This window comes from Emydura macquarii, unplaced genomic scaffold (assembly GCF_026122565.2).
Source record: "Emydura macquarii macquarii isolate MOO-44397 ecotype Brisbane River unplaced genomic scaffold, CSIRO-AGI_Emac_v2 contig_3477, whole genome shotgun sequence".
NCBI classification, from domain to species: Eukaryota; Metazoa; Chordata; order Testudines; family Chelidae; genus Emydura; species Emydura macquarii.
Window position 1 is genome coordinate 6389312 of NW_027133614.1, and position 19675 is coordinate 6408986.

General features: G+C 38.0%; 1 long non-coding RNA gene across 2 annotated transcripts in view; it reads left to right on the plus strand.

Annotated features, from left to right (window-relative positions):
- LOC137144682 (uncharacterized) overlaps window positions 1-19675 on the plus strand; it is a 196029-nt gene that overhangs the window by 65169 nt on the left and 111185 nt on the right. For both annotated transcript variants that reach the window (XR_010917456.1, XR_010917457.1), the window contains one exon: window positions 9740-9865. This is a non-coding gene — a long non-coding RNA (uncharacterized lncRNA). The remainder of the gene's footprint in view (window positions 1-9739; window positions 9866-19675) is intronic.

Consider the following 19675-nt stretch of genomic DNA (forward strand, 5'->3'; position numbering starts at 1 on the left):
AAAGTTTTCCTGTGCACCCTCTTATACATCTACTCAGGGTTCAGGCACTGTCAGATCTTCTAGTTTAGCGGTTCTCAACCAGGGCTATGTGTACACCTGATGGTACGCAGAGATCTTCCAGGGGGTACATCAACTCATTCAAATATTTGCCTAGTTTTACAACAGGCTGCATAAAAAGCACTAGTGAAGTCAGTATAAACTATAATTTCATGCAGACAATGACTTACTCATAGACTCTAAGGTCAAAAGGGACCAATATGATCATCTAGTCTGACCTCCTGCACAATGCAGTCCAGAGAATATCACCCACCCACTCCTGTAATAAACCTCTAACCTATGACTGAGTTATTAAAGTCCTCAAATCATGGTTTAAAAACTTTAAGGTACAGAAAATCCACCAGCAAGTGAGCTGTTCACCATGCTACAGACGAAGGTGAAAAACCCCCACAGCCTTTGCCAATCTGCCTTGGGAGAAAATTCATTTCCGACCCCAAATATGGCAATCAGTTAAACCCTGAGCATGTGAGCAAGACTCACTAGCCAGACACCCAAGAAAGAATTCTCTGTAATAACTCAGAACCCTCCCCATCTATCATCCCTTCACAGTCCATTGACATATCTACTAAAAGTAGTCAAAGATCAGTCAATTACCGAACTAGGCTTTCCCATCATACCATGCTCTTCATAAATTTATCAAGCTCAGTTTTGAAGCCAGCTGTGTTTTTTGCCCCCATTACTCCCCTTGGAAGGCTATTCCAGAACTTCACTCCTCTGATAGTTAGAAACCTGCTTCTAATTTCAAGTCTAAACTTCCTGATGGCCAGCTTATATCCGTTAGTTCTTGTGTCCACATTGACGCTGAACTTTTTTATACTACTCTATATACTATACACTGAAATTTAAGTACAATATTTATATTCCAGTTGATTTAGTTTATAATTATATGGTAAAAATGAGAAAGTAAGCAATCTTTCAGTAATAGTGTGCTGTGACACTTCCATATTTTTATGTCTGATTTTGTAAGCAGCTAGTTTAAGTGAGGTGAAACTTGGGGGTATTCAAGACAAATTGCACTCCTGAAAGGGGTACAGTAGTCTGGAAAGGTTGAGAGCCACTGTTCTAGTTCACATCTTTGAGTTTGGAATGGTACTTCAAGCTGTCTAGAACCTCTCAGAGAATGATAGTGAGTAATGGTTTCCAAAATTATTCAAGATAAAATTTTAATACCATCAGTCAAGAATAGAAGACATTTCCAAGGATGTAGATTAAGTTCAAGAAGATTTCTTATAATTGGATAACAATTATGCAATTAAACAATTGTATACAAATGTATACAATTGTAACAATTAAACAATTACATTATATATTAAACAAAGCAATAAGCTTTAATAATTGCTTTCTCTCCCTCCTCCTATTTAGAAAATTTAGTTAATGAAAATTTATTTAGCAAGCAGTATGCATATGACACTATTAAAATACTTCTAGATTATTTTCATATGGTCTAATTCTAATTTATAGGTTTTTCTTATTTATGTATGAGCGTATGTGTGAGTGAGTGAGAGAGAACACACCCACACACAAGCTAGACTGAGCCATAAGGCCCAGCTCTGAGTACTGAGAGCATGGCATTGACATGTCGTGTCATTCCAAGGAAAGTACAAAGAAAATATTGTGACTCAGTCCCATTGCCTTTCCTGCTCCCTTCTTGTTCTGGGGATTTGGGGATTTACTGAAACCCTGAAAAAGACACAGCTTTCTTTCCTCCTGTTGCTTAGCTACTTCACTGACTAGCATGCTGCTTAGGCTGAGCCTTGGCTCCATCCCCTTCCTTCTTCTTTCAACCTGCTTCCTCAGGGAAGGGAACACCTGCAGCACAGTGACCTAGAGTCATGATCCAGGTGTCCCTGGACAGAGAGTGGAAGGAAAAGTGTGGGGGCCTGACTCTCCTGCACAGCTGCTGGAGGGCTTGTGACAATCTACCCCAAAGTTATTAAACATAACCACTTTTGTCAAATATCAGTTGTCATCAGTGTTTCTAGCAGAATTGAATATGGAAGAAATTACATATAGTTTCAGACAATTTAAACCTAACTGGGTCTGGAAGGGTGTAATGAAAGCAGAAAGTGACCCAATTAGTCTTGTAAAAATGAAATATTTCACTAAAAGAAAATAATCTTTGTTGGGCAGTGACATATGACAGTTTGTGGTAGGTATTATACTACATGTTGTGATCATGGCATTATAATCAATACTGATAACATTACAATGACATTGAGGAGTACTATACTATCACTCAGGTTGGAGATCGACTGATTATTTTGCATTTATATTGCACATTTTACAAACTAATGGGTGGTTTACAAAAACTAAAATAAAGTCAAATAAATCAAATAATGGCCTAGATAAAGTAGATTAAATAAATATATTTTCAGGGGAATTTGACATACAGTAGTTCAGTTGCTCTGAAATTCCTAATTAGTGTTGTGTGGAAGGTATCTGAGAAAAGAGAATAAACCAATAAATAAGTAGCTCTCCTGACTAACTTAAATCCTACTCTAGAGATGTTCAAATACTCAAGTGATAGGGAAAGCCACAAGGCATAGGATATCCATTCATAAAGGCTAACCTATAAATTGATCCAAAGCTTTATAATCTGTCTGTTTTAGATATCTACTGTCTTGAATGAGATGCTGATACATTTGAGTACTAGTGAACATTCTAGATGTGAAATTCTATACAAGCTGAAGCTTATACAAGAAACAATTTGGAAAAGTCTGCAAGCAAGGAATTGCAGTATTACAACCTTGATGTGATAGGTTGAATAAATCAAGAGCCATAGACACTGCTTCAACTGCACTGTTTCTAGTCTCACTAAATTCCTGACAGGGAAACATGAAGATTTAACAATGGGGCCCTCAAAAAAAAACCCGGGATCAAATGTGACACCAAAATTATTTAGTGAGAAGGTTATTTCATGTTCCAACAAATGGTGCCATAAATGAAGAAGTGCTACTTAGCAGGCATTTTATATGACATAAGCAACAAATGTTAGCAGACATCCAACACTGAACATCAAGTAAGTATCTTTCCAGACTAGATACAGTTCTGAATAGGTTATCATGAACCATTTCATATACCTGTTATATTTTAGATGTCTTCAGCATCAAGATGGTAATTAAGGTCTTGCTTACTGAAAAAAAATGTCCCAATAGGACCATGTACTATATATGCTAAATGGGATGGTCCTAATTTACAAGACCTGTTGTGGGACTTCCATCTTGCATCAATAAAATACCTTCACACTTATGAATAGAAAGCAATGATTAATGTGTTCCAAACTGAGTAAAAGTAACAATGGTTGTATTCTGTTGGGTTCAACTTAAATAATAATGTAATATGGGGGAAAAAAGATCTGCTTTTCACTGTTATCTTGCCCACTGCCCCAGTGTGTGGAGAATTAAGTCAAATACTTTTCAGTTTACATATTTTGCTATTTGTTAACAATGGTTTAGTTTGTGTGCACAAAATAAAAGGACAAATCCAGCTCCCTTGGTAGTCAGTGGTAAAATTCCTAATGACAGCAAAGTTAGGCACAGTGCAAGGAGATAGGAAACATTAGATATTTTGTGTAGTGTTGTTATCACTTGTATTACAGTAGCCCCTAAAATCTCTAACTGCTGTCATGGCCCCATTGTGTTATATGTTGTATAAATCCATACATTAAGAGGAACATAGGAACATTACATAGGAACATAGGAATTCCCATAGCGGATGAGACCTCTATTAATCTAGCCTAGCATCCTGTCTCTCTCAGTAGTCAGCACTGCATGCATTAGAGAAAGTGCAAGAAGTCCACAGTAGGCAGATGGGAATGCTGTCTGATGCTTTTGCTGCTGAGGGTTATAAATTGCCAAGCCTCCTCTGGTTTTCACTCTCTCTGGATCCATCCTTTCTTCCTTGAATCTTGGGTGGTGCAAATTCCAGAATCTGGTTGTCCAAGTACTCTTTAAACTCTCTGATGCTCTCTGTAGTGTCAGAACATGACCTACCAAACCACAAATCTTTTTCTTCTAGAACAGACAACAACTTGCACTTAACACAGATGAAGTCTCTTCTGGCTTTAGACAGGAAACAAACCATGGCACAGCCACTGCATGTTACAATCACTGCTTTATCACTGGCCATAGCAGTACTGAGGATAGCACTGTATCTAGAAAGAAAGCTTCACACAGTCCTTTTTATAAACTTCTTTTTTTTGCTATTCAGGAGTTCACATGGCAATACTAAGGTTTGCTGCTGAGCTTCACCATTTGCTAACAGGGAGAGACTTTAGTACTCAAAGACTTCAAACACTGGGGCTGATCGCAGACCCAAAAGTCCCAGCCACATGGTCCTCCGCACTCAGACACAAACAAACAGACCTGTTCCGCCAGACCTGCTAAGGGGCACAAAACCCAGTTATATAAACCTTATGGAGAATAAATAAATAAAAAACCCAAGAACAAACACTCCATTCACCAAGTTCCTCTGCTTCCAAGGAATTGAACCTAGATATCTTGAGTCCCAGCCAAGTGCTTAAGCGCTTTACCATCCTTCTTTTCTAGTGTATGTTTATTTTTTCTCACAACATGCATTATATATTGTAAAGCAGGTTGTGTCTTATAACCCTTTGGATCATGCTAATGCGGGTGGAAAAAACTTCTCCACACTGCCCTTCCAGTGTGCTTCAACCTTGTGCTCTGTAATGGCCACCTCTAGGGATTAGAAGGTAATTAAGTCTCTATGTCCATTAGACTTTCTGCAGAGACTCCTAGCTGTCCATGATGAACTGGATGAAGACCATCAACTCCATGCTTCAGTGCCATTAACTTGCCACTTTTCATGAGGAAAAAAAACCCTTAACATGAAGTATCTCCTTTATTATTCAGTACAAAACACATTCGGAATCTGTTACTTTGATTGGTTCACTGAACAGTAAAAGCTAAACCGTCAAAAGAACTGAAATTATTACTACTAATAACCACCTCATCCCCAAATGTCCTTGTAAAATTAGAAGGAAAAAAACACTTCTGTTTGTATACAATGGCCAAAGCTCTCAAAGGCATACACAACTGAAAATGGGAACAAACTAGTATATTAGCATCACAGATTGAATAGGAAAACTGTCTTCTCACTGAAGAATGGTTAAAAAATCTATAATACACTATCTACAACAATACAAAAGTATGTTGAGCTCCTTGGGATAGTTTCTGATGGTATCGTCTTTACTCTCTGTCTGTGGACAGTGTGATGATGAGTTGCTCTCAGACACTAATAAAAGTGTAGATGCTGCTCATCTGAACATAAGGGGAAAATGACTGACACCACAACAATTCAGAAGCTATATGATTTGCTTAGGAAATAAAATGCAAATCTAACAAGAACCCAAGGGATTATTTCCATGAGCCTGAACTTATCTGTTTTGAAAGAAAATAACATAACAATATTTTTACATGGAAAACAGGATTTGGCATTTATAACTTGCATAGATAAACCCCACAATGAATTAATTAGATAAGATTTTTTTTTAAAGTCCCTAAGAAGAACAGGTATAGACTTTGCAGGAAAATGTATTTGAAGTCAAAAGGCTGAAATTCAATAGAAACTTGAACAAGAGACTGCAGAGGGCCTTCGCCAAAGCCCTCTGAAGGAAATTTCTAGACAAACATGACAAATTATTTTATAAGAATACCCTGAAACAACAGAATTCAGTTGAAGAAATTACCAAACAAATGCTTAAAGAAATCTTTAGGGTAAAAAAAATTCAAGTGACTAAGCACATAGAAGCCTTAATCTCATTAAAAATCAGTGGGACTTAAACTGCTAATAGCCAGATTTTTAAAGGTATTTTGAGCCTTACAGATGCAGATAGGCACCTACCGGGATATTCCAAAGTTCTTAGGATCCTAATTTCTATTGATTTCAATAGGAGTTAGACATTTATGCACTTTTGAAAATCCTATTAGGTGCCTATCTGAATATTTAGACACCTAAATATATCTAAAAATCTGGCTAAATGCCTGTTACTTTTGAAAAAAAACTGGAGCTCCTATGTCACTTACGTTCTTCTGGAAATATAACCCTTTGAGGCTATGTGCCATATCAGCCTTTTGAGATTGTAGTCGACTTACTTCCAGTGGCCAGACTGATGTCACACTGCAGGTCAAATCCTGCTAACCTTTACTGACACAGAAGGGCTGATTTTCATTTTACTAAGACCAATTTACACCACTCTGACAATGCAAAGGGGTTTTAGAGTGGGTGCAAGTTACATTACAGAATTTACCTTCAATATTTCATTAGGATGACACCTGTGCCTTGAACCTGCAAGCAAGTGAGGGTGGAGTGTTAAAAAGTTCATGACAACCATTAGGAGCAGGATTCTTTGGAAATACCTTGTCACTCCCACAAAATACTAGAGGTGGATGAGACACACTGGAAGGATAAATTGCATAACGCATCCACCTGGTTTCATTGGAAGTGGACATGTCAGTCACCCATAGTGGGATCTCAACCACATTATTCTGAATACATATGTTCATTGTATTCTAAATTGTCCTACACTGAAGACTACAGCACAATCATTGAGTCTTCTTTTCCGACAAAGAGGGAGAGGCAAAGAGAGAAATTAAATAAATCAACTGAACTTACTCCTTCTTTGTTCCTACTGTATCATTCTGATACTTTGGAAATGGCTTTGATATTACAGCCATTCAAATATGTGGAATGAAGAGAAGGACAATTTCTGGTATTCATGAAATTCATGGTTTTGCTAAGGACCACATATCTTGGATATAGGTGTTACATTCTGCAGTATTGACGCAGTCAAAGTGATTCATAATATTAAAAATGCTATCAGTTTTCCTCAGGAGTATAAGGGTCCATCTGATAACTACAGCAGAAAGCAGATTGCTGTCTACTTGATAAAATGCTAAGATAACTTAGAGCCTCAAACAGATTGTTACCTTATCTGATCATCCACACTCACCTCAGACTGGCAGACTCAAAAAAATGGACAGTGAAACTGGTGAAACACTGCGAATAACAGAATCATAAACAGAAGGTGACAATTGCTTTCTCTCATGAATATATAAATATTCATGAGTGAATGGACATTCTGAGCTATCCTCAGGGATTCTTAAGGTTGAATACGCTGATCAAAAAACTATGTGCTGATCTCCAAAACATGACCATTCCTTCATCAGTACTGCTCAGTTTCTGCAGCTTTCTTGGTATGGACATATTATAAGAATGGAAGACCAATGAATTCCAAAGCATGTCTACCAAGAAATACTGCTACGTGGCCAGCAATCATGTGGGCAACAAAAGCTTAAGTGTCAGGGCAAGATTGCCAATGATGGACATTAAACTGAATATACAATCAGGCTATCTGAACCACCCTGTTAGAGATTGATCGTGGGAAGGGCTTAATTTGCAAGGAAGCCACATCTTTCTGGGATTTGTCATGATGATAAAGATGATGTTGATGCTAACATCCATAATTTCAGTCTTCAAATCCCCCCAACAAAACATTTAAGTGCATATTTAACTTTAAGCAGTAACAGGCTCGTGCAACATGTGTTAATTCCTTACGCTTAACAATCTGTTCCAGTTTGTATTTAGCTGTGATGTTCTGATTATCTTTCCCAGACCTGAAGAAGAGCTCTGTGTAGTTGGAAAGCTTGTCCCTTTCATCAACAGAAGTTGATCCGCTAAAAGATATTGCCTCGCCCACCTTGTTTTTCTCATTACTTACTGTACCAACTCATTAATAGCCAACAAACCTCATGATTTTGAGGACACTTTCTATAGACTTGGGTAATGGACTAGATTAGAGTTGTCTCTTAAAGGAAATTTTCTTGCTAATTTTTTCTCACTAAAGCTTGGGTTTCTCATTGTTCAATACAAATTGTGTTTTTCCCTCCACCATTTAAATATGGTTTTATTAATAGTTGACATTTGACAGTGTTTATTTAATCACAATCTTTCACCAACTTCATTTAAACTGTATCCATGTGTTGACTATGTTAATAATTCTTCATTTGCATTATGGAAAACAAGTAATGTTCCAACATTTAAAAAAAAAATAACATTAACATTGAGTGAAGGTTGCTGAAGGCTATTGCTAAATAACACAAACACTAAAAATACAGGAAATCCTGTGCAATGGTATTTTTTTCAAAAACTTTAGAAATCACCTCCCTTTAATGTTCCAAAATTCAGTTTTTCAATGGAAACAGATCTAGGGGAAAAAAGTTCACAAAATGTTTGATTTTCTTTTATCAATTCTCAAATAATATTTTTCAATCCTATCAGAGATGGGGGTTGAGGGTGTGTGTGTGGCGGGGAGGGGGATGAATGTATATGCCTACAAATACACAAACATAAAGACTATATTGGAAAGGACTCTTACTGATTTTTCATCTTTGAACTAGATTTTCCTTTGTTTCCTCCCTATGAGCAATTCTCTCCAGAAAAGGAATTTGTTCAAGTGTTAGTTTACTATATGACTCCTCCTCTCTCTAAAACTGACATAGATAATGCCCATCCCTGCCATTTCAGCAGGGTAAAAGTTTGGTCATTAAACCAGGGAGATGGCCAACCCCTGAGAGTAGGAGGGAGAGTTCATGCCCAGACATGCACATTGGCCCCAATTCAGCACCTGCTATGAGTGGGAAAAGGGTGGTGGATAGCCTGCACCCCAAAGTTAAATTAATGCAGTTGCAGCCTGCTGCTTAAATCTATCCTTGCGTCTTTTAGTCCTTGTGTGACCTGATCAAACTTGTGTTTGTGTACACTCCATAGCTTGGTTCCTTTACAACATACTTATTCCATTCACTATCTTGGTCATATTCTTCCAACTTCTGACATATAAAAAAAAAGTTAAATTATTTTATTTCTTGTTTCTTTTTTCTTAAAGGTTACATGCAGTTTATCTTAGTTTGACAGAATTTACGTTATTTTAATTACCTGCACTGGGAATTGTATGCTAGAGAGAAAGAGAAAAATAAAAAGGATTAAACATAAACAACTGAAACAAAAAAGACTCAACTGGAGAAATAATATTAACTTTTCATGAATATCATTTTCTTTCTGGGAAGTGGAACCATGTATTAATCACTCATAGTATAACCTTTGTCTACTCATGTAAATAAAAGACTTACTTTGTCTTTGAAATGTTTATTTTAGTTTTATCTGGACAATGTTAGAGATGTTTGTTTTGAGCGTTGGGTTATGTTTTTTGTTTGTTTTTTACTTTTACTAATGGTCAGCAGAGATTTTCATCACAAATGTTCATTCTTTTTTTTTTATCTGCTGTTCACATGTATCAGTCACACAAATGCTATTCAAATTTGTAGCTTAGTCTACTTAGCATATGACAGCCATCAAATTTCACACATAGGTTCTAATTCCTTTGGTTTGATTTTTACCAGAGTTGCAATATTTGTTTAAAACTGAATAGGATTTGTCAGGAAATTCATAAATATGAAAATCTGGAGACTGTCTTTCTGCAAAATTAAATGACAAGGACAACATTCAAGAAATTAATGTGTAAGAAGTCATGACAGCTATAGCTACTCATACCTCACAGAAGTAATAAATGCCTTTGACTGTCATTTTGTTTTAATTCATGTTCGGTTGTTTTTGTTTTTTCAAGAAAAAGATTTTCTGTTACAATGTGAGCTTACTTTTGTTGTAGGTCTACTGATCATCCAGCCTCTCACCTCTTGATCGCAGAAGCAAAGCTTGATCCATTAAAAACCATTTCTTGCATGTGAGACATAATGGAGAAACCCAGATACTGGTATTATAAGAAGCAGCGTTGGTGAGTAGGTGTTACTCTTACTTTCATATTCTGAACTGAACCATCGGTCAATGTACCTGCTGTATTCTAGGGTAATACTGGAAGTGTTTTCCTTGTGTAAAACATAAAACCAAGGCCATTTTTCCCATGACACATTTTGAAAGGGTAGGACTGTTAATCCTGGAGCCCCTGACAATTCTAAATGACTAAACACAGTCTACCTTTAATCCCTCCTGGGGAGGGCATTAAAAACATCAGCAGTATATAGAAACAAGGTGAAGTTGAACCCTGTGATAGAATGGAATGGGGTATCGGTAATAGAGCCAGGGGCACCAACCGTGGGATGAGGCCACACATTTGACATCATAGATCCTGTAAATTTTGGCTGTGTCCCTGATTAAAAGAAAGTGACACTTAATGTTGGCTTCAAGCTAATTGTTGGCTTTACTGTAGGTTATTTTGATTTGTGCAGTGTTCCTAAAACTTGTCAATGTATGCAATACTCATAATCATAACATATTGCAAGAAAAGCTTGATTTACTGGTCGGATGTAAAACATAAATGGAACCTGTTCTATTCTAGCTACTTACAGGTAATCTAACATCGTCGATACACACTTCTCATTTTTCTGAATAAAAGGCTATTTCATGTCTGACAGTATCTCTGTTGTATATGAACAGCTGTTGGGCATAAAGAATTAGGTGGTTACAAATAGTAAAAAAACAATATTACTATATTAATAGTATATTATTGCTTTTTATTCTGTCAAGTACAGATACAAAACATATACATCTTTATTAAGAACTCAAAGCTAAATAAGCTATTGAATGTGATGGGTTTCTTACCTATGATCATATAGCTTTTTCCTTTGCATACATACAGTACAAAAGAAGGTAAAAATGTGGCCTTCCATGCCACCGGGTTGTAAACCAACGGTTAGAACATATAGGCTAAGAACTGGATTTTATTATAGTTAAAGGCTACAAGATCTTTATCATTGTTAACTCTGTAATATCTTTCGTCTTTTAAATTGTTGTTTAAGATGTTTTAATGAAATTGGAGCAATAATAATATTGTTGCTTAATAGTGTCATGGGAATGTTTCCATCTTTCCAACTGAACATCATTCAGTTCTTCATCAAAGAAACTTCTTGAGAGGCAGAAAGTACTGAAATGTTTACACATTATTCTAAAAGAGATGTATGTCCAGGCTGCAACAGAGAACAGTTATTCTTTGGAAAGATATAAAGGTGCTAAATAGGACCACAGAGAAAATTCTTAACTGCATACACCAATTCCTAACATCATTTTTTTTTTTTATATGAGCAGATAAACATTGATATGATGACTATACTCAGAATGTTTATTACAATTGTCCTCTGTTTTGGGGCATCAGATTCTTAGTTTTAAATGCAAATGCTAACCATAGAAGGATGCTTAGTTGGAGGCAAGCCATACTAAGACCCTAATGAGGATTATTGTTCAAATCAAGAAGCCTCTGAAATCTGTAAATGGAATTAAGATCAATTGTGTTTTATTCTGCTGAACTCTAAATAATTGTATGTGCCTGAATCTTTAATTTCTCTTTAGCAAAGATTTTAAGTGGGTTAGTGATTGTTAAAGGAATGCTATATATTAGTATATTGAAATTGAGAGACAACTCTGAATAAACTGAAATCATTTTGGCTCTTTGTTATATTGGAAACATAAGGGTACCTGATTTTTATATTCTGAACATGTAGGGTACTCCATTTGAATGAACTTTAGCTATATTATATGCCAGTATGTTTTGAATACATGGGTACCTGAACTGAATATAATGAAATCACGGAGTATCCTTATATTCTAAAACTAAAAGTCTACTTTCTGTTGCTTGCAATATGAATATATTAATTTTGCATGCAAACATCACATTCTTGGTTTTTGCCAAAGTGAATATTTCTTTTTAAAATCTTGAGCAAAATCAAATCAGTTTTATCAGTTTCCTTTTAGGATAACTTTGGCTTAGAAATTAACTTTTGATTTGTTCTGAGACAAAATCTAAATCCTGTTGTTCATCACAGCATCTGCTGCATTTCTCATGCTGGATTTAATATCCTGATGGTATGTTTACTGCAGCTGATTATTACTATGTTTATTTTGCAGCCAATAGAAGGATATTCAGACTCAGTAAAAAAGTAACTTTCCAAAAAGTAAAGAGTTATCAAGCTCAGAATTTTCTAAATTCTTAGTGGTGTACGTAGGTTCTATGTACACATCAATAAATCACCTCATTTCTTATTCCGTATTCAAATATCAAAGCAGGTCCCATTGGTGAACCTCACATCATGTCCCACAGTCTTTCCTTCTCCATTATCTCATAGAGTCCTGAGCGTTATTCTGTTCTGCAACACAAAATAACTTCAGTCAATGAGGTCAGTAGTATTGTTACATCATCAGAATAACTCAGTCATAAAAATTGACCCAAATCTGGTAACCAACAGAAAAAACTTAAAGCCAACTGCAGTATCTGTGTCATTGCTCCTTATAAGGATACTCTGACATAAGAAAAGTTGGGTTCTTTTGTGTTTTTTTCCCCACATTCTTTGAATTGTTTAGTACCCTCAACTCCCAGTGAATTAAGAGTTCTCAGAACCATGTGACAAGCATTCAGCACCACACAGGTTCATGACTTTTTTTTTCTGGTCACCTTTTGTCCTTCAGTCAGCTGGTATAAACTTCCATATCATCATCTCTGTGAAAGAAAAACTTGACATTGACATCAAACCTTAACTGAAACAAGTGCTCAATTAGTATTATATGCTTATTTTTGAAGTTCTCAGTCTCTGTTGGGGGCACGGAGCGCTGTGCTGGGGGTACAGATGGGGCAGGAGTTCAGGTAAATGGTATTTGAATATGAACTAGCTACTGCAGGTTTGCTCCATTATGATGTATTCTGCCTGACAGGATCTGTTTCATCTGGCAGCATGCAATTAGAAGATTTATTGTCTGCTTAGGAAAATATTTAATTGTTGGGCTACTTGAAACTCTTTCCAAATTTTAGGTGCAGATAAAGGCCTACACCAATTTCTGCTGAAGATGTTGAAACAGATCCTGTTTTACTCTTTTACTGGACTGAATACATGGAGGACTAAATTAATCCTTGATTTGATGGTATAAAACAGAATAATATATATTCTTACTACTGGAAAGTATCCCATATATCTGAATCTTCAGTATTTTTACATGCAATAGTGCCAACTGCTAGGGGAAAATCAAGGAAGAACAGCAGACAGTTTTGTATATTTTTAATGTAATTTTAAAGGTTATTCCTCTAAATTATAATCTACTAATTCTAATTCCAGCTACCAAAACTGAAAGCAGGGATCATATTCAATCAATAATCTTGTCATATAAATCTATGTCTTGGAGAACTGGAAAGAGGTATCTCAACCATGGTCTGTCAAATTCATTTTTGTTTGTTTGTTTTGTTTTGTTTTAGCATCTAAATAATAAGATTAAGAAACAACCTGAACCTTGTTTATTGGCAAGCAATCCTGATTTATCCATTAAGCATTGCATATGGAGAGTTAATAGATATGCTGTTATCTTGGCTGCTATTTTACATTCAACATCTGGTAAGGAAATTGGCCACCATGAGAGACAAAGTAAAGGAGGGAGTGTTCTTTGGCTTTAGGAACAATATTGGTTAATTGTTTGCCAAGTAGGTACCAGAATATTATTCTGGATATTAAACATGTTTAATTAATATAACCGAACATTATCAGAGTTGTATAATCTGCTCAGTAGCTATCTGGACTCAGAAATTTATTTCTGGTAAATTATTCAATTACTACTTTTGCTTCCTCCAGCTCTACATAGGCAAGTTGGTTTTCTGCCTGAGTTTCTGAAAGTTAAGTAAGATCAGATTTACTAAGCAATTGGCAAGTTCTTAAAAATACACTGTTAGGGGAGTTTTCTGTGAGGAAGATTTTCTAATGTTTGGAAAGGCATCTGTTATTTCTCTTTGCTGTGCTCTTTGTTATATTGAGCTGAAGGTGTTGGGGTTTTTACACTATCCTTGAAGACTGCTGTGTCATGAAATGAAAGGCCAAAAGCCAACTTGATTGGCTAACTTGTCTTTTTCTCACATTTTTGTTAAGGAATCCTCAAGTTGAGAGAGAAACTTTTTTTCATGACTGGTTGACAGTAACTCACACAATGCATAAGGCTAATTTCTGACTTGGAATACATAGCTATGCAAGGGAATAAAAGAGAGTTAAGGTTCCCCTTATAAACTTGTATGGTTTACCCAGACACTAAGGTCTAGGTATATAGGAGCTAAGTGGAGCTACTTTCCTGCTTACTCTGTCTCTGCTCTGGGGGTTGTGGAATCGGTAAAGCCTGGCTTAGAATAGACCCAAAGTAAATCACTACTCCCCATAAGGTAGAGGGCAGTAGGAGTGGAATTTTGATTTAGAGTGCCTTGTGGGGAACTTCTTGGGCTTCTGCAGTTTGTGCATGTTTGCCCCCCTTGCTTGGGGACATGCCTGAAGTCACGATATAGCCCAGAGCTGAAGTGGACCACAGCTGTGAAAGTAAATACTATCAATTTAACACACTGATATTTTAAAAATATTTTAGTCTATACAGGTAATATTTATAAAGTCCTTGATATTTTAAAATATTATTTTGCCTGTAAAACAGTAATCAATTCTGTAAATAAGTGCAACAATATGTTTACACTGACATAGGCCAATTTTTGCTTGAAGTAAATTGTACAGGATAATTAATATGCCCAATATGGAAAGACTTGCTGCCAGCTTTAATGAAATATCACCCTGACAAATTATATTTTCTACACTATATTTCTGGACCATATTCTGATCTCATCTACTCAGGTCTTAATTCTGAATATGTCTGTTTGGCTAAATGTTCAGTAGTGCCACAGTAAATAACTGTCATTCTTCTAATAGCCATTGGACAAATATAATTCAATTTACATCAGCCATTTGATATTTTAAAAAGGTTGAGTGTTTACTGTATTGGAAATAAATATCTTGCAACAAGTAATGTGACCATATTTTATGTCAATTTCTATTAAATGGTAGGAATGTTGAGAGCTTTTTGAATGGATTCCTAATGATAAATTCTGTCCAAAGCTCAGCACTTTTAATGAAGGTGAACGCACAACACTGTCCTTGTGTGTAGCCAACATCTGTCTTTGTATTGTTGCAGGAGGGTTACTGGAGTTAAGTTTGCATAAAAGTGTTCATCCCAACCTGCTGTTTTTAGTTCTTCATAATTTATGGATTTTATTTCATTCACTGCTTTCCATGGAAAATCTCATGCACTTATCTTGTTGAAATGCAAATAAAACAAAACTAAAAATATCAACAATGAACTTATTCTAAACTGAGGATGAAATTCACCCTGATGAAAGAGAATGTTAGAGTGGTGGAGTAAGTACTTGGTTGGGTTTGTATTAGAGAAGAAGAAAGATAGTAATTTAGAAGGCTTTGGTCAGTCATCCAGACTTTTTTGGGATTTGATTAAACCCATGAACCTCCTTCTATTTCTATCCATTGTTAATAACCCTATAAACCACTTTAAGAGTTTATATATTAAAAACACTTTAGAATAGCAATACTTGCCATTATAAATTGTAAAGTATGAGTAAATTGCTAATACTTAGGGCTTGAGCAGGATATTCAATATTTTTCATATTCTGTGTTAACTAAATTATGTAATAAAATGTAGATGTAGTTTGTAAAACTCTTAGCTAGGCTGCTACATTAATTCATGGTTACAGGGATTTCTGATAAAAGTCTCAGACTGAAATAATCTCACTGGCAAACAAAAAGCAGAAATGGACATAGAGCTTATACATAAAAGTTAAGGTACTATTCCCTAACATGATGTATTATACTGCATTTCAGTGGAGCATTCTGCAAAATTACATGATCAATAATCCTTAAGGAACTCAATTGGAACCCAATTGAATTCAAACCCCAAACTCAACACAATGGCATACATTTCACTTTGTTTTGAAAACAGGACTACCCAGGCGAGTAGCTATTACATGACTTTCACCCCACTCATCTTAAGTTTAAGTACTTTATGATGTTCCAACTTTATATAAATATCTTATATAGTTTAACAATAATTTACTCAGACTGCCCATGAATTGTCTGGGACAAACTACATTCTTAAACATCATCAACTATGTCAGGTCTAATACTGCTCTTACTTTTGGCATATGGGAATTGTTCAAGGTGTTCATTTTTTTCTTATAGACTTGTCCAAATTTCTAAATGATTTCCCCCCCTTTTTTTCTCCCTTTCTGTTTTCCATTTAGGATGGATCCTATTAATCCTTATGATTTCAGAACAAAAAAAATAAATGTATGTTTATGTATATATATTCTACAATCAACGCTAATATTGTTACTCATAATATTAGGTTTATTGAATATTATTTTTCAGAATTTTTCAGTTTTCATAATGGTAAAGAGGTAAATAGTGGTGTCTCACAGGGGTCTGTAATGGGACAAGCACTGTTCAACATATTCATAAATGATCTGGAAAAGGAGGTGAACACTGAGGTGGCAAAATTTGCAAATGACACAAGTCTACTCAAGATAGTTAGGTCCAAAGCAGACTGTGAAGAGCTGCAAAGGGATCTCACAAAACTGGTGACTAGGCAACAAAATGGCAGATTAAATTCACTGAGATCTTGGAGTCATTGCGGATAGTTCTCTGAAAACATCCACTCACTATGCAATGGCAGTCAAAAAAGCTAACAGACTGTTGGGAATCATTAGGAAAGGGATAGATAATAAGACAGAAAATATTGTATTACCTCTTTATTAAACCATGGTATGCCCACATCATGAATACTGAATGCAGATCTGGTAACCCCATATCAAAAAATATATATATTGGAATTGGAAAAGATACAGAAAAGGACAACTAAAACGATTAGGAATATGGAAAAGCTTCCATATGAGGAGAAATTAATAAGACTGTGACTTTTCAACTTGGAAACAAGATGACTAATGGGGGTTATTTACTCCTTGTCATAACACAAGATGTAGGGGTCACCAAATGAAATTAATAGGCAGCAGATTTAAAACGAACAAAAGGAAGTATTTCTTCACACAACACGCAGTCAACCTGTGCAACTCTTTGCCAGAGGTTGTTGTGAAGGCCAAGATTATGACGGGGTTCAAAAAAAAAAGAACTGTATAAGTTCATGGAGGATAGATCCATCAATGGCTATTAGCCAGGAGAGGCAGTGATTACTATTTGTCAGAGGCTGGGAATGGTTGACGAGATAGATCACTTGATGATTACCTGTTCTATTCATTCCTTCTGAAGCACTTGGCATTGGCCACTGTCAGAAGACAGGATACTGGGCTAGGTGGACCATTGGTCTCACTCAATATGGCTGTTCTTATGTTTTTATTATTAATTATTTCTATTATGATATATGCCCCGACTGAGACTGGAGGTCCATGGTGCTAGGCACTGAACCTAGTAGAGAAAGGGAAGCATAGGAAGGCGCTGTGGCCTTCCCCGGAGTCTGGACCCGAGGAAGGGCCGCAGCGGCCTGGCTGGACAGAAACAGGCCCAAAAGACAAGTCTGCCTGGCAACAGAAAGGCTGGGTTGTGACAGGGCCAGCAGGCCAGTCTACCCGGTAACCAAAAGGCCAGGCAGTGATAGAACTGCCCGGCCCGCCCAATCGGCGACAGCGGGGCGGAGCCCCTACTGGCAGGGGCAGTATAAAAGACAGGCCCCAGAGCTCAGTCTGGAAGAGACTGCCGCCGGAGCCTGAGTCCTAGGCTGGAGTGGAGCTGAGCCGATACTAGGGAAGCTTGCCTCCTGGAGCAGAGACTCCAACCATCCCCGGACCAACCCGGGCGTGGAGACTGGGTAGAGCCTTCACGTAGCTGGACCAGGCCACCCGGCCAGAGGGACTGGACCGAGGTACCAGAACCCCGGGACTGGACCGAGCCCCCTGAGCAACCCAGGTGGAAGATACCTCCTGAGGATGGACGGGACCTGGAAGAGCTGCCAGATGCCGAGCCCCCAGAGACGGGACAGGACCTGGACGAGCTTTCTGAGGCCGAGCCATCCCCCGAGCCCTGTGACCTAGAGGAGCTGCCCCTCAAAGAGGAGCTCCCCACCTTGCCACCTGTGGACGAGGAGGGACTGGAGGGCCTACCCTGAACTGAGCACCTCAGCAACCCCAAGGACTCTGATGAGCCAGGTACCTGGGGATACAGGGAGGAAGTGGCCCAGGGACAGCCATAGTCAGTGGCTGGGACAGGGGCAAGCCCCGTCAGCGTGTTGCGGCGGGAGCCCCGCCGACTAAGTGGCAACGCCTTTGCCCTGGGCTGCGATGCAGGGAGGGCCCTGGGCTGGGATGCAGTGGAGAAGGGTGGGCCTGCGTCCCCCTCCCCCCCTATTTCCTAGCTACCCTGGGAGAGCCTCGTCATCCCTACTGCTCCCAAGAGCGGACCCACTGCTTGCTTGCCCTGTCTAAGGGCTGGAGCCATTAACTATTTGCTCGCCCGCCCTGCCTGAGGGCTGGGGCGACAAACTGCTTGCTCACCCGCCCTGCCTGAGGGCCGGACTATGACTCATACAGAGATGCTATTCCCCATTTAGGAAGGCTCTGTGGCCTTCCCCGGAGTCTGGACCTGAGGAAGGGCCGCAGAGACCGGGCCAGATCAGACGGCCCTCCAACAGGAAGGGAAAGGAAATATTATTATCCCTACTTTTACAAAGGGAGAATCGAGTGACAGACAGATTAAGGGTTCAGTAGTGAATCTGGCTATGATGCATGAGTGTGTGAGGATGTAAAAAGTCCCTTATTCTCCTCTGAGGGTTATCTGCAATACCAGACTTTGTAAGGGCAGGGAACAGAGGCCTGGTCTACACTGGTGGATTAATTCGAATTAAAGTCTCTTAATTCGAATTAATTACTCCCACATCTACACTTGCGCATTGTTAATTCGAATTAAGGAGCCTTTAAAACCAAATTAATAAAACCACCTCTGCAAGTGGATTAGAGCCTGAAGCACATCAGTTAATTCACATTAGTGTGAGTGTGGACACAATGGGACTTAATTTGAATTAATTGGCCTCCAGACTGTATCCCATGATGCCCCATTTCAGTACCCTCCCCCAAAGCAGCCCTGGGAAGATTTAAATCTTCATATCCTGCAGTGAATGGGTTTAGAATCCAAGCTGTGATCACCTCCCCCCCCCCGCGCGCGCACGCACGCACGCACGCACACACACACACACAACAAGCCCTTTGCAGTTTGTCTCTTTAAGGGTTTGAAAATTTCACACACACCCCCCCCGCCTCCCCGCGTGGTGAATGCATTTTAACTGCCCAGCAAGCCCTTTGCAGTTTATCCCTTTGAAAGTTTAGCCCTTTAAAGTTTGTCCCTTTGAAAGATTTCACCACCCACCCTCCTCCCCGCATGGTGAATACCTTTTAACTGCCAGCAGTGAGAGGAAATTCTTTGCTACATTGTTTCAGTGGCCAATCGTGGAAATTGATACTTTCTTAAGAGTTTATTCACAGTGCAACATGTGGATACATTATATCATGCTTTCCATCAGTGAAATGGAAACATTTGTATCACTGTATTAATATACTAATTAACTCCGTTGTTATTTATCTTACCTTCTACAGACACCTGTAGAATCAAAATCAAAGGCAAGCAATATACAGGAGGTGGTGGGGGGAGCATAAAAGGCAAACAGCATACAGTTCTAAAGTAATCCAGGATAAGATGTGATGTATTTGTCATGGTCAAAATGAGAGCATAGTTCA